At 42.5% G+C, this 16,114-nt stretch overlaps 1 protein-coding gene across 4 annotated transcripts in view; it reads right to left on the reverse strand.

Annotated features, from left to right (window-relative positions):
- LOC138516193 (uncharacterized) overlaps positions 1 to 16,114 on the reverse strand; it is a 402,743-nt gene that overhangs the window by 179,515 nt on the left and 207,114 nt on the right. The window contains exon 2 of one of the 4 annotated variants that reach the window (XM_069631135.1): positions 10,774 to 10,831. The exons of the other annotated variants lie outside the window; for them this stretch is intronic. The gene's annotated coding sequence lies outside the window, so the exon portion shown is untranslated. The remainder of the gene's footprint in view (positions 1 to 10,773; positions 10,832 to 16,114) is intronic. 4 annotated transcript variants of the gene reach the window in all.

Here is a 16,114-nt window from a genome sequence, read left to right on the forward strand (position 1 = left end):
ATTTGTTTTAACTCATCCCACCAGTGGAACTGTTGGGCTAGTCATTCAAAATTTAGGAAGAAGCTACTTAAATCTTCTCCCTTCGTGTAGTGTTGCAAGATTCCATGTGGGAGGATGGGTCTTTGTTGGGTTGCCACTACCCAAGCAATACCCTCGTGGAACCTGGCCTCTGCGTCAACTTGGTAGGTTAAGAAGGTTCCAGCAGAGCCTCTAAGGTACTCTCAGTGGGGACTGGAGTTTGAAAGATTTCTAGGTCAGTGGTTGACGTTGATCTGATTGTCGTCCTCAGTGGCGGTAAGTTGGAAGAAGAAAGCTTGGGTGACACAAATAGAAAGATTTCTTCTTCAAATTTACAAGTGAATTCTTCGCTCTCTAGGGGTTGGCAGGGTTGGATTAAGGGGGGGTTTCCTCGATTTCTGTGAACTTCCCTTCAGAATCTGGCCCCGAATTGTCAGGTCGGATATGGACTTGCATTGGTTCCTTAAAGGTTATCTGTCTTGGATTTTTAAGCTAGGTTTTATACCTACACCTCCTAGTGGTGGGAGATCTTTAGTGATTTGCACAAGATTTAACTTCTGGTTGGTTCCGACTGAAAATTCGGACAATCTAGCTTTGTCAGCTAATGGCCTTCCTTTAAAAAGGAGCTTTTTTTGGGATATGGGGATTTTTAGCTTGGCCAGAAGTGATTATTTAAGGGTATAAATGGGTTCCTTTGGGTAAACGTTTAACTGAACCTCTTCCCCTTAAGAATCTTTGACTATTATTAACATGGGCCAGGGAAAAAAAATATCGGTAGCATGTCAAAGTCCATCACAATGGTATCAAGGGGTTTAGCATCCCACTGGTAGAAATAATTATCTGCCTAGGCCTTTTCTCAGAGGGCCGGGAGGATAGCTCAGGGCAACCCGTTTGTCTTGGAAGCAAGACAACGCATAGCAACACATATTCGAATCCCGGTCTCGCGCTTAGGAACTGGTCTCTGGTATTAAGTGCGTTATAAGAGAACAATTATTATACGATGTATTATTTGGTGGACTGGTCTCAGTCTTGGTCACTGCAAAATCTCAGGGTTCCCCAGTTTGTGTCAACCAGGTCAGATCCCACGCTGACACCATATATAAGGGTGCAGAAGTCAAGTCTTGACACAATGGTGGTAAAATGGTTGGCATAGACTTATTTATAATAGCGAAAGAAAGAAAAAAACCTATATTGCCCTGTTACTATGAGGGGTTGCCCTGCCTCAACAAACAATACTGAGGACCCAGTCAGGATGTACATAAAATAAAATGTCCACCATCTTGTGTCTAAACCTGTCTGTCCCCTACACTTCCAAACTCACTAAAGAAAACTGGATGTCTCATTAATCCAGAAGGAGGCCCCTCTCATTCTGAATGTGGACTCCAAGCCACAGTTCTTGTGAAAGAATATTTGGATTCAATGTCCACTGCTTGAATTTACAAACCAACTTAGAAAATGCAGTTCTCCAATCTCCTGGAGAGAACCGCTTCCTTGGCTCTTGGTTCATCTTATAAATAAAACACAGTTCTCCAATTCTTCTGGTGAAATACTCTTCGTTTGGCTGTAAAAAAAAGATTGCAATGTCCTGCTATTGTGGAGGGACCCCCCCCTCCTCTGTTTGAGTCTGCAACTCGTAAATCTAGCTCCCCAATCTTGTGGAGGGAGCCCCTTATTTAAACAAAACACAGTTCCCCCAATCTCCTGGAGACAACCTCTTCCACTGTCTGTGAAATAAAAGGCAGTTTTCCAGTCTCTTATCAGGACTGGTTCACTAACCTGTCAGAACTGACCGTAGACTTTCTCAAAGGACTAAATGTTGAAATCACCAATGGCGCATCAAGTCCAGTTCCCTTTAATCCTTTTACACTTTATCTGTGTCTCTTCACCTTCTTCTGGGCTCCAGCCCACTGTTTATAGGTATCTTTACAATGATCTGGGTCTTTGACACTTATAAACTTTACTGATGGGCATTGTCCAGTTTCCATGTGGGTCCCAGACCCTGTTGTACACTGGTAGAGCTTCCCCTCCTCTACAAGGGTCCCAGACCCCGTTCCTCTGCTTAGGCGGGATCCCAATCCCTGTTTTACCTATTGTCCACTTGGACAGACCTGGTGGTCTCTCCTGTCAGGTACTGTCCCACAAAGGCTTGTTCACAAAGTTTGTATCAACTTGTATAATTCCTCTGTTATAGCCTTTTGCTGTTCGGGATTTGTTTACAGAATTTACAAAGTTTGCATCAAATTGTGTTGATGAATCCTGTGGAGTTATCACTGATCCCCAGTCTAAGATCTCCTATGTGGCCAGGGGACGACAGCCGCAACCTGAGCCTGACCCTGGAGGTGGTATTATGAGGGAGGATCACATGCAGGGAGATGGCTGTCAGGGAGATGTAGTGACCCCACCAGGAGAGATACGATATGCTTCCCTTTCATTGGAGAAGACCCTATTATTCCTAAATTCCAGGTGGCATGTTGACATTATACAAATCCTTCCAGTTGTAAAACCCTAAAATGCTTTTTTGCCAAACACCCTAGTCAGGATACTATTCACACTTCAAATGTACATAACACATTTATAACACTTCTTGCTTCTGATGCTTTTGATTTAAACAAAAATACAAAGCACTACAACTTTAAAAAGAACAATAATCATATGTACTCCAACTCCCATAAAACATCAAGTGCTGACACGAGGAAAAAGGAGTTAATGCGGATTTAAAGAAACATCAAGCTAAACGTGCAGACTAGTTGTTGTGATGCAAATCAGCTGTGTGGGACAATTAAAAATAGTGTGCCTCTTCAAGTTAAAAGTGAAGATGGAGAAGAGAGATGCAGAGCGGGCGAAGCGCGAAGCAGAACAGAAGGCAGATACCAGGAAGCAGACTGTGTTGAAGGATGCAGGTGCTTCCTACCAGAAAGGCGAGAGACTTCGAGAAGCACAACTGGTACCATAGGAGGACCGCTGTGGAGCCAGCAGCAGCAGAGAGGCTCTCGGGGACGCAGTTGCATTGAAGAGCTGCAGTTCAACCAGCGAGTGAATGAGAAGCTAACGGGAGAATTGGAAAAGGGTATGCAGAGCGGGACATGCTTTCCCAAAGCAAGGACTTTGCTGCAGCCAGGCACCACGGGTCAGAAACGCCAGCAAACACCAGTGAGTCTGACAGAAGTATTGGGAGACCTGAGGCGAACCAACAGGCAACTGCTTTGAATATCAACCAAGTAATATACAAAGATAGCATTTGCACATGTCTCCCTATATGAGATGTCGATATGGGGAAACTGGAGTAAAAGTTGTCATAAGCAATTGAACACTAATGAAGAAGATGAAAGGCAAGATTTGTACAAGTCTTCATACATGAGATGTTAATATGGGGAAGATTGGAACAAGTATTGCCACAAGCAAATGAATACTAACATAAAAGTTAACAAACCTGTAACAAGTCTCCATATGTGAAATGTCAATATGATGAAAGTTGGAACAAGTAATACCTGGATCCAATGAACTATAAACAGTGAATGAAAGAAGTAAATCAGACAGTGAGCCTTCGGGGGAAAGGCACCTGGCAGGCGAGGATTAGTTGCTAGGAAGTAAACCAAGCAATTCATCTAGAGCATATGAAAGGAAAAGACATTGTGAAAATGTTCCTGGCAGGAGAGTATACCAGGAGACCAACTTTAAGAAATTGCTGTGTAGAAAAGACACCTGACATCTTTAAAACACCATTGCTTGTAAAAGACACTTTTCCATCATTCTTAGAAAATGTTGTGTAAAACATACATCTCTCATACTCTTAAGGAACCATTGTTTGGAAAGAAATGTTTTCTCATCATCCTTAAGAAAGTTTTGAAACATCATTACTTAAGTTGCTGTATAGAAGAGATAATTTTGCCATCCTTAAAACTCCTTTGATTGGAAAAGACACTTCATCATCCATAAGAAAGTATTTTGTGAAATCGACATTTCTACTATTCTTAAAGAATCATTGTTTGAAAAGAACAGTTTCAATATTCTACCTGAGACAGTTCAGGGGAAGGGAATCATCCCCAGAACACAACAAGGATTATTTTGCTGGATTTACATGATTAGTTTTGCACACTTTTGCTGTATTTACCTGCCAGACCCCACAGATCCACATGGGCGGGACTCACTCAACTACACTAAGTAACAGCTGAGCACGAAACATCCCAGAGGGAAAGGGGAAGTGGAAAAAATAAAAAAGATGCAATTCCAATCTTCGACTCACAGGGGAATTTGCAGGGGTGAGAAAGAAACTTGCCTGCAAACGGAATACCTTTTTCTTTTCACTTTGCCAGCCCTTGAATTTATAGTGAAAGGGCTGTTGGCTCACAGTGAGTGAGCTATCTTCATAAATGGTCTAGTCACTGCGCTGCCCGTGATTAAATTATTTGTCTCCAGTCTCCAAGATAGTCATTGCGTTGCCCGTGCTTGAATTAAAGTTCTACATTTGTCTCTGGTTCTTGGAACAATCACATCTGCCCGCGCAATATTTGCTGTCTTTGGAACACTTGAATTAGTCACCACGCATCCGTGCAATATTTACAGTATAGGAACACATAAATTAGTCACTGCGCAGCCGACAGCTCCAGATCCCATTTTTTAATCATCATTGCACTACCCGCGCTAACAATCCTTTTTTTACCGTCATGAGCCGCACTGCCTGAACGAGCAGAAAGTGCTTACGTGTGCTCACAGCCAGTGTTACCAGGTCAGAAGAAAAATATAAGCTGAATGCCCTTTCAAAACCAGCTGACTCCCAACCAAATAAGCTGGAAAAAAAGCGCACATCTAAAACACTGAATAGGTCTCAATAGTTGCCATGCTAAAAATCCCCCACCCAGTTCCTGCCCCTCCCTGCCCAAAACACATTCTCATGGTAACTCTTTGAGCTCTCTTTAATCACGCCTTAACATCAAACTTTGGACTCAAAGTGCATGCCAGTCTTCTGAGAGCGAATTACCTAATTTGAGCGGTAATGCTACTGGTGTAATAAAAATGTTCTAACCTGGTCTGCCTTCAGCCAATCAAGTTATAAGCACTGTGTGTGTCCTTCAGTGAAGTCCTGTTAAAAAAAGCAGTGGCAAAGCCAACAGTTTTTGGCTTGTGTAAATGTATTCATCATTTGTCTGGCACTGCTATTAGATGCCCGGGTACTCAAACCATTTTGCACCTGCTACCATTCATAGCACTACAGCAGTGCCTGGCAAGGGTCTTTCCCATGCCTACACAAGAGCCCAAACTATTGGCATTGCCAATGCTTGTTTGCATCATGACTAAACTTTTAAGGTGTTGCCTTAAATGCCCTGTAAGTGTTTACCTCTTTGTTAGGTAATGAGTCCTCAATGGGTCCTTCATAGTGAAAAAGCCCATCAATGCAAAATGCCTCCACACAAACCTACAAAGGGAGCGCTGGTGATAAAAGAAAGGAGTACTTGCAGGTCGTTAAGGTAGAGGAGTCTGCTTGTGGCTTCGCATTAGAAAGGCGTGTGGCTTCGCATTAGAAAAGCAATCAGCCCGAGCCTCACAGTGTGTGCTTAACTGGATATGCGAGGACAGGATTTTCGCCTTTCATATGCTTTTTTTTTCTGTTTTGTGAATGGAGCCAGGTCGGACAGGGACTGGCAGGCAAGCAGAACAATAAGCGCACAATTAGGGGAAAACGCAGACAAAAACCGCAACAAGAGACATGAAAATATAATAAGCGACTTTGGACAAAAACAATCCCAAAGTCGCTTATAATAAGCGAACATGGCAACACTTCCTGGTTTCTGTTGAAATCGAAAGAGGAGGACTTTAGCTAGGGCCCTTCCACTAATGAGAACTTCCTCTAATGAGAACGTTCTCAGAGAAGAACGGCTTCCTCCAGCAGCCAAAGCTTGCGCAAGAAAACAAACAAAATAAAGTATGTTCGTAAAAAGGATCCAATTAATGTTTTACGGATTTACTTTCTACTGGGTCCACAAAACGATTTTATTAACATGTCTCACTTCTTTTAGCAAGTGGATGGAGGGTGTGTGTAAGAGGATAGATTGTTATGTGAGTAGATACAGTTCAAATTCATTTGTCGTGAAAGGTAGCTGCATTCTTATGGCGGGGTGTTGTGAAACAGTGTTTGAGTTATATGTGAGAGCAGAGATGTGTGGCGATTGAGGCTGTGCGGAGTGCGAAAGGAATAAATGGGCTAGCTATACACAGTGCTCCAGATAAGATTTTGAGGTGGGAGTATTTTAGGCATGATTTTTCAAATTAGAGAGTAAATGCAATTTCAAGAGAGTAAAAATGATTTTTCTCTCTCGAAGTAAAATCAGACTTGTAGACCAAATGTATTGTAGATCAAAGTTGCCTGGCTTGTGCAGAGCCCTTCCCTCCACATGCAAATGGCACATCCCGTCTGAGCACATAGTAACAACACATCGCTCCACTTGATAATGGCATATATCTTCCCTGAACATGCTAGCTACGCATCTCCTCTTGACACATACTAACGAGTATGACACGTACTCTGTGCACATGGTAAAGGCACATCTCCTTTCAGCATTTTCAGAGATGTGCTGTTAGCATTTCAAGAGCAAATTTGTGTCATTTGCATGTGTAAGTTGCACCTTTACACTGTGCGCATGCTAATAGCACATCTCTATGCATATGCTAATGGCAGACATTGTTTTCACGTATAGAACACGTTTGTTTAGCAATCCTGATATTTGCACACATTGACAGGACATATCTCTACCCATAGTGACCTAAAATCTCTTCTCTGCGCATGCTATTGGCACATCTTTTCTCGTCTGCCAACGGTGCATCTACTCTGCGCACAAACTAGTGGTGAAGCTCTCTGTACATGCGTGCACGTGCACAGAGGAGATGTGCATGCTAACGGCAAGCCTTCTCTACGCACATGCTAATGGGACATACCCTCTCTGCACATGCTAACTGCACATCCCATCCCTGCATGTACCAACGGCACATCCTGGGCAGCGATGGGATGTGCAGTTAGCATGTGCAAAATAAACATCCCGTCTTTGTGTCAGGTTGACATATCCTTATGTACTCTGGGTCAGGTGTTACATACATACATTGGTCAGGTGTTGCATACATTGACATTACATACATTGACATATTTTCACATATATTGGGTCAGGTGTGACACATATATAGTATGGAAGGGTTTGGGTGAGGTATGATGGGTTTTTATTTTGAAACAGACAATTTGGCCTTAACCATAATTGCAGACTATGGCAAATGCCCCAAGCCAAGATGGAAGTTCTCAGCCTAAGTTCTGATTGGCTGGTGATTGTTTATAGAGAGGACAGTGAACATTCTAAACTGCCTTTCATCGTCGTAGCCCAGCTGAGAGGACGTGTGCTAAACTGCTCCTGCTTAACTTTATCAGGGGCTTCAAGTTTCAAGCGGTCGAGCGGCTTCTTTGAGAAAATAGCAGGAACTGAGTTTGGAGTTGTTTGGGACACAGGACAGGAGTGCGAAAATTCCATTTTCCTGAGAGAAGAACTTATCTCTTGAAAGAGTCTTGAATAAGTGCCTTTAAATTATTTCAAAGTGGAAGATAACTTTAGTTCTGAACTCGCTTTCTACTAATTTTTTGTAAAAAGGTTAAATTGTGTTTAAAGGTTCAAGAGCACGAACACGATCTCCTTACGAACGCATAAACTGAAGCACAAGCGCATGTTTTCATAAGCTACGTGTCTTTTCAAAGCTAGCGCGTGTTCGAGTCGTTAATAAGCTTCAGCGCGTGTGTGTGTTAGAATGAGAGTGAAATTTGAGGTACGTGGAACTAACCGCGTGTGCGCGAGAATATTGTTACGTGGATTCTACTGCGCGTGTGCGAGAACATTGCTACGTGAATTAAGCATGCATGCGCAAGTATATTGCTACGTGGATTCTACTGCACGTGTGCGAGAACATTGCTACATGAATTAACCGCGCGTGCGCGAGTATATTGCTACGTGGATTCTACTGCGCGTGTGCGAGAACATTGCTACGTGAAACTAAAGTGCGTGTGCATGTTTTTTCTACATGGGACTTTAGCGCTTGTTTTCCGCGTCTTGGATTAATAGCGCTTGTGCGTGAATTTCGCCACGTGAATTTTTCATAGCAAGTTTCAATCTCTTCATTTTTTAAAGACTATCTTTACATTAAAAAAAGAAGAAACTACAAAATTGGTTTTCATTGGAACTTCCTTTACTTCATAGAAAACTTTAAGACTTTGTTTAAGTAAATAGAAGAATAAGAAGTTACAGGACAAGACTTCTAATGCATTCAAGGACCTAACAAAGAAGGCAGAATGATCATTGAGTTTCATGGAAACTAGTAAGGAAGACTATTCTACTAAATCACTTTTGGGCATTTTGAAGAGAAATACCACGTATGGTCTTTACAACTTTTTAGTAAAGGATATAGTATTTTAAGGTCAGTGACTCAATGAGAAATTGAGGGGTTTTTATATGCTTATGTTTCAACTACAGGTGATGAACCAGCTAGTCGATAGCTTCCAGCCTGGAGTTTGTTAATTTGTCCCTTTCCCCCTTCCCCCTTTCCCCTTGAAGTGTGGCAAACTGAGCAGTAACTTGTCCAGAGCTCCGAGTGCTACATTTTAGGTGGATTGTCAGGGGTTCAGCAGCTTCCGCAGACACAAGACCAGAATCCCAGCCTGACACTCTGCACATGCTAACGGCACATCTCGGCTCTGCATGCTAATTGCACTTCTGTTCCATGGCACGTGGAAATGACACATCTTTACTAAGTACGCACTATGGGGACATTTCTTCTCTGTGAGTGCTAACGTAGCATCTCCTCTTCCCATGCTATAACGGCACATCTGCCAGTCTTAATGGCAGGGCTCCCTTCTGCACAGCCTAATGTTGGCAATGCACATGCTAACGTTGCATCCAAAGAAAGGGTGGAAAGCTACCCGGCAGAAGGGCGGCCTGCAATTCCCAAGTTCCAATTACGTGACACAGCCTCAATGGGTGTGGCGCAGAGGGAAAACAGCAGAGGACTAGCTTCTTTCTTACAAGAAATGCAGTAATGAAGAATGACCCTTCACACAAGTTACTATCAGTGCTGGAAATTGACAAAATGTACTGGGGCCAAATGTACCCGATTTTCCCCCTCCCCTTTCCGTATTCAGCCTGACTCGAACATGTCCTTGCCAGCCCCCACCAGAATGCCCAACAGCGCTCCGCGGCATTCTGCTCTGATTTGCTGTAATAAATCAAGTACCATTCGAAATGGGATAATAACTTACCACAGTGCTTAAAAGCTGAAAGAATTTGGCTAAAAGCACTATGTAAGAACACATACTCCCTTTCCACCTGTTATTGGCATAGCCTCTATACACATGCAGCAGCACATCTCCTCTCTGCACATGCTAACTGAGCATCTCTTAACTGCATGCGCCAGTGGCACATGGCCTCCCTGCATGTGCTATTGGCAAACATATTCAGTTCAGGCTAATGGAACAGTTTATCCCTGCATGGGGTAATGGCTCATCCCTCGTGGTACAGCCCAAAAGCAAGCACACGTCTTACTACAGCCAGCATAACTTTATAAATTATACATTACAGAGCAGGTTTGCAACGGGCCATGGTGCAGCAAGTAAAGGAATAATTGCAGATGTGTTGGCTACCGCCCCTTTATTTCAACACTTTGAGAGGGGAGGTGGGGGTGGCTGGTGGCTTGTGAGAGTAAGCCGACCTACCTGTCCTCCCACCCATGCAGGGACACATCAAAACCTGCATTTTGGGGGGTAGGAGGGGGATCAAGTCGTGATGGGAGGGACCACTTCAGAAAATAATAAAGGATTCTTTTTTATCAATAACATCCAGGAAGGTAGATGTACTATTAACGCAGGACAGTATGTAAAAGGTATATGTAACCCATAATAGACAGAACTCACATTAGCTGCCTCACAGAATGCAAAAGTGTTCATGCACGGGTAGAGGAGACCAATTGGAAGGAAGGAGAACACTACACATACCATAACATGGATAGTGGAGGCACATTAGAAGCTACTAGGAAGGTGTCTTCATCCAGACAGACAGATTAGAAGTGGGATATCGTTTTCAAATAGTGTTGCCATTAGATATCAAAAGGAACAAATGCCTGTGGTGTGCGATATCAATATTCTCACTATTAACACAGTGAAACCATGAATAAGGCTTTTATGAAGATCATACCATGAGTAGGAATCACTCGGAAGGGCTGACAATTTGGAAAGGTTTAGGGACTGGCAATATTGAGAGGTTAGGCAATACAAGATTAAATGAGATGCCCAGGATCACACATTGGTTAAAGGGTGAAGCTGTGATTTGTGCCAACTCTGCAATGTATGCATTTGAACACTTTCTTTTCCAGTTCTTGCTATGAAGTAAAACAATCTTATTTTATTTTTAAAAAAACAGGACTTGGAAAGTACGCAAATCACATCACCAAACATGACCATTTTAAAACAAATTATTATAGATGGGTGTTATGCAAAATGGGAATGATTCTAGCTTAATTCTCTCAATCATCAAGGGAAGTATATAAGAACCAGCATAACAATCGATGTGATTTAACAGATTTAATCTGGGTTTGTCTTTTGTATTTTAAAGCTTTAAATACTTCCAAAACAATGGCTTGTGACATTTTCATTTATAAACATGCATAAAAACCTTTGACCTTTACCAAAAAACAAACCGTTTTTTTGTGTCAAACAAGCAAACCTTAAAATATTCATACCTGAGGTCTGCAACATATGGTCCGCTCTCTTCTACCAACCCCCTTCCACCCAAATGACCTACATAAGAAGAAAAGTCAAGTAATGGGCTAAACGATACCAGCAGCACGCAAGAAGGCAAACTTCACAGAAGACAGCACAGTAATGTATAATATATTAGATGATTTGGCCAGGATCACTGTATTATCTGTTGGCAAATCCAGGATACCAACCTGAACGCTGTTGTTCCATAGTCTTGAATTTGGATACTTATTCACCTCTTGGACTAACATTTTAGACCATCGTTGGAGGCAATTGCCTAGGTTTTGCAACACCCCATCTGATCAAACCAATTTCTAGAACTTTACCATACAGATATGTTAATTTTTATAGCAACCCCTATCTGGTAGAGGTAAAATGTTGATAATAGCAGATGTTGTTCTGCAAAACCAAGTACATATGCAGGCAGGTTTATAAACCTCAGACATAGGAAAGGCTCAGCCAGCCTTGCTGGAATGCGATATTCTAATTTTGCATATGAACACATCTCTGCAATCAGGGCTTCACACACTGAGCTAACTTCTGAACCATTGTGGCACTCAATTTATCAATATGCACTTCACCATTGCCTATTGCACATGATCAACATAATTCCCTGAAGGAAAGAATGCTACAGAGTTGTGCCATGAGGAACACACAAACTATGTATACCACAGGGAACACAGAAAGCAATACATGATGAATTGAGCAAGGCAGAATGCACTTGCTTGCCAAAACGGAAAGGCAATGGGGTTAGAGTCTCAGCAGCACCCCATAAAATATCCTGATGCGTGCTATTTAAGACTGGTGAACAATGGAATCTTACTTCTTCAGATCAGCTAGCCTTGTGGGGTCCCCTCCTAGGTGTGGGCCCTGGGCAAGTGCTCCTTTTGCCCTCCCATAAAAACGTCTCTGCCCCCCATGATGGAGCCCAGTTCATTTTTTGATGGCCCTAACTGCCAGAATATAACTTGTTTCTAGGGGCACCACAAGTTATAGCAGATAAGGGAAAAGGAGTTTTGAAAGAGGGATTTTTCACTCCATCACTATTTGGCCAAGTATGTTGACTGAGAGACGGGCTGTCACAGAACACACAATTTGAGTTGTGAGTCAGCTCCGTGTGTGTTTGTGGGGGAAGGGGTCTCTGTAGGTTACAACACAGCCCTACTGCAGGCACATTAAGCTGTTTTACTGGTACTAAAATATGTGACTTACATATAAAAGCGTTCTAGGGCAGACACCTTATATGACTGCTGTATGTTTGCACCTGTTACTTTCACAAGTGATGAATGTAAAGCTTATTCGAACATTGCTAATCCCTATGGCCATTCCCACCCAGTTCCTGCTCCTCCCCACACAAAACACCTCCTCCTGGAAACTCTGAGTTCGCTTTAATCAAGCCTTACCATCCACCTTTGTACTGGAAGGGCCTGTGTGTGTTTTTCAAAGCCGTCTGCGAGTTGGTGATTTAATTTGGTTGGTAAACCCACGACTGGTGTAAACCAGGCCTGTCTTCAGCCATTCCATTCATAAGCACTATGTTTATGTGTCTTCACTGAAGACCTGTAAACATTTTTTTTAAAACAAAGCACTGGCATAGCAAACAGTTTTGGCTTGTGTATAAGGCATTTGCCAGCCACTGCTTTTAGATGCCAAGGTACTCGCACTATTTTGCACCTGCTAACATCAATGGCCAGTTCATATCACTATGGCAGTGCCTGGCAAGTGCGAGAACATTGCTACGTGAATTAACCTTTCCCATGCCTACACGAAAGCCGAACAAGTTGCCAATGCCTGCTTTTTATGTGTGAGGATTGTTGCTTCATTCTGTGAAAACCGCAGTGTCTGTACAAGCTCACTTTAGAGGATAACGCTGCTTTATGCTGCTTGGAGACGTCCTGGCTGTGTTTTTATGGTTCAAAGCTGTCAGGTTGACATATCCTTACATACTCTGGGTCAGGTGTTACATTCATATATTGGTCAGGTGTTACATACATTGACATTACATATATTGACATATTTTCACATACATTGGGTCAGGTGTGACACATATATAGTATGGAAGGGTTTGGGTGAGTTATGATGGGTTTTTATTTTGAAACAGACAATTTGGCCTTAACCTTAATTGCAGACTATGGAAAATGCCCCAAGCCAAGATGGAAGTTCTCAGCCTAAGTTCTGATTGGCTGGTGATTGTTTATAGAGAGGACAGTGAACATTCTAAACTGCCTTTCATTGTCGTAGCCCAGCTGAGAGGACGTGTGCTAAGCTGCTCCTGCTTAACTTGATCAGGGGCTTCAAGTTTCAAGCGGTCGAGCGGCTTCTTTGAGAAAATAGCAGGAATTGAGTTTGGAGTTATTGGGACACAGGACAGGAGTGCGAAAATGCAATTTTTCTGAGAGAAGAACTTATTCAAGACTCTTCCAAGAGATAAGCGCCTTTAAATTATTTCAAAGTGGAAGATTACTTTAGATCTGAACTCTCTTTATACTAATTTTTTGTAAAAAGGTTACATTGTTTTTAAAGGTTCAAGAGCGCGAACACGATCTTCTTACGAACGCATAAACTGAAGCGCGAGCGCATGTTCTCTTAAGCTACGTGACTTTTCAAAACTAGCGCGTGTTCGAGCCGTTAATAAGCTTCAGCGCGTGTGTGTGTTAGCGTGAGCATGAACTTTGAGCTACGTGGATTCAACCGCGCATGCGCGAAAATATATCTACATGGATTCTTCCGCGCATGTGCGAGAACATTGCTACGTGAATTTACCGTGTGTGTGCGAGTATATTGCTACGTAGATTCTTCCGCGCGTGAGCAAGAACATTGCTACGTGAATTAACCACGTATGCGCGAGTATATTGCTACGTGGATTCTACTGCGCGTGTGCGAGAACATTGCTACTTGAATTAACCGCGTGTGCGCGAGTATATTGCTACATGGATTCTACTGCGTGTGTGCGTGTTTTCTGCGTCTTGGATTAAAAGCGTGTTTGCGTGTTTTTCGCGACTTGGATTTTAGCCCTTGTGCGTGAATTTCGCTGGTGAATTTTTCATCGCAAGTTTCAAGCTCTTCATTTTTTAAAGACTATCTTAACATTAAAAAAAAAAAAGAAACTACAAAATTGGTTTTCATTGGAACTTCCTTTACTTCATAGATAACTTTAAGACTTTGTTTAAGTAAATTGAAGATTAAGAAGTTACTGGAAAAGACTTCTAATGCATTCAATGACCTACCAAAGAAGGCAGAATGATAATTATGTTTCTTGGCAACTAGTAAGGAAGTCTATTCTACAAAATCACTTCTCTGGGCATTTTGAAGAGAAGTACCAGGTATGGTCTTTACAACTTTTTAGTAAAGGATATAGTATTTTAAGGTCAGTGACTCAATGAGAAATTGAGGTGTTTTTATATACTTATGTTTCAACTACAGGTGATGAACCAGCTAGGCGATAGCTTCCAGCCTGGTGTTTGTTAATTTGTCCCTTTCCCCCTTTCCCCTTGAAGTGTGGCAAACTGAGCAGTAATTTGTCCGGAGCTCTGAGTGCTACATTTTAGGTGGATTGTCGGGGGGTCAGCAGCTTCCGCAGACGCAAGACCAGAATCTCAGCCTGACAAAAGCCATACACTTATTGAAGGAGTCTTTTCACTTGCTCCAAGAGCACCCTTCTCTTTGGCACGTGACTGAGCTCATAAACTCTAATGCCATTGAATGGCTATGTAACACTACGTCCCCACAACCCTTTTGATGGGACAAGAAGCACGTTTTGACGCCTTACAAATTAACAATACAATAAATAATGTATAAACAGGCAGCGTGTACTTTCTTTACACACTCACATCTGGTGCATTGTCAAAGGAAGCTGCTGTGGTCTAAAGCACAGGGCATGTACTCCTAGGAAAAGGCACGGGACGGCCTCTTCAATATATGTAGGGGGAAAGGGAAGCACCGTCAGATAATCTGAATGACTAAAAGAGGCAGTAAGTGAAGCATGAGAACGGAAAGCAGAAGCTAAAGTGGAAAAGGGAAGGAAGGCGCGCCCCTCCTTCTCCCCCCAGCCACCATCACAATGGCATAGTAGATGATACCCGTAGTATAACGATATGCATGGCAAACCGTGGCCATGTCTTTAAAAAGGCTACCCAGCTTCATGGCTTCAATCATCCATGTACACAGGCTCTTGTGTCAAACGAGCAATTGTAAAAAGCCACACACGATCCATTATTGTGAGGGCAGTAACATTTACATTCTACAGTTCATGTTTTTCCGATACGGGCTTAGTTAGCTCATCCTTGCCCAATAATCTCTCCCACTGAAAGCCGAATGGTGCACCGGAGGCATCCGCAATAGGTTGAGTTATCCATAATGGATCGCAGACATTACGGGTACTTATACGTTATGGGTATGAACACATTTTAAAAGGGTGCATGCTTTATTGTTTGCCTCACTTAACTGTCAAAGATTTGCAAGGGGACCCGTGGACTTTCAGTTGGAAATTCATCATCATACTTAAGCAATGCTATGCTGCTGAAAAAAGAAACGCTACAGTGCCATCTAGTGATGAAAAGTATGTTTCTTTAATGAATAAAAACAGCGTACACGGTACGCAGAAGAAAATGTAATCTTCCATATTGGCCATAATTACATGCATAAAAAGACAAGATACGCACCTTATTTGGAGGGCTGGCTATACATTAAACACCATTAACCCCATTGGTTCCATCTGGGTACTAAGAGCAGTGCATAATCTCACATTCAATCTAAGTGCAATAAATACCCACTTTCTTTGTGGATCTTAGAGTGGTACATTTCCCATCTCCAGGTCCTTCAGGTGCGATACAATTCCCATCTTAAATGTCTACTTGCAGCGGCATTGCCCACTCTCATATGTGTTAGAGTTACATAGAGTGCCACACTCCAATGATGATTCAAATGCACCCAATTGCCCTCTTCCAAATTGATTCAATTCTTTGATCTAAATGTGCATTTAAGTACGATACGTTACCCACCCTCAGAACCCGTTTGAGTGCAATACACACTCACGGAATTCATATCAAGTGCAATTTACTGGATGCCCCCTTGACTTCACATTCACTCTCCCTCAGACACATCATTATGGATAATAAGCCCATCGCCTTAGGGGTGTCTGCAGACTGTACGACCCTCTTCTGAGGGATGCGGTGCTGCATACAGAGATAGGGGAGGTGATTACAAGCAAATTTACAGAGAATATCACGTTTGACTGTTCTCTGGCTATGGTTTTGCCTTTGATGAAGATAGTAAGGGGCGAAATTATGGAAGCCTCGCTGGAACGCTGTAAGCACTGACCGG

This window comes from Ambystoma mexicanum, chromosome 6q (assembly GCF_040938575.1).
Source record: "Ambystoma mexicanum isolate Mex_15411 chromosome 6q, UKY_AmexF1_1, whole genome shotgun sequence".
NCBI lineage: Eukaryota > Metazoa > Chordata > Amphibia > Caudata > Ambystomatidae > Ambystoma > Ambystoma mexicanum.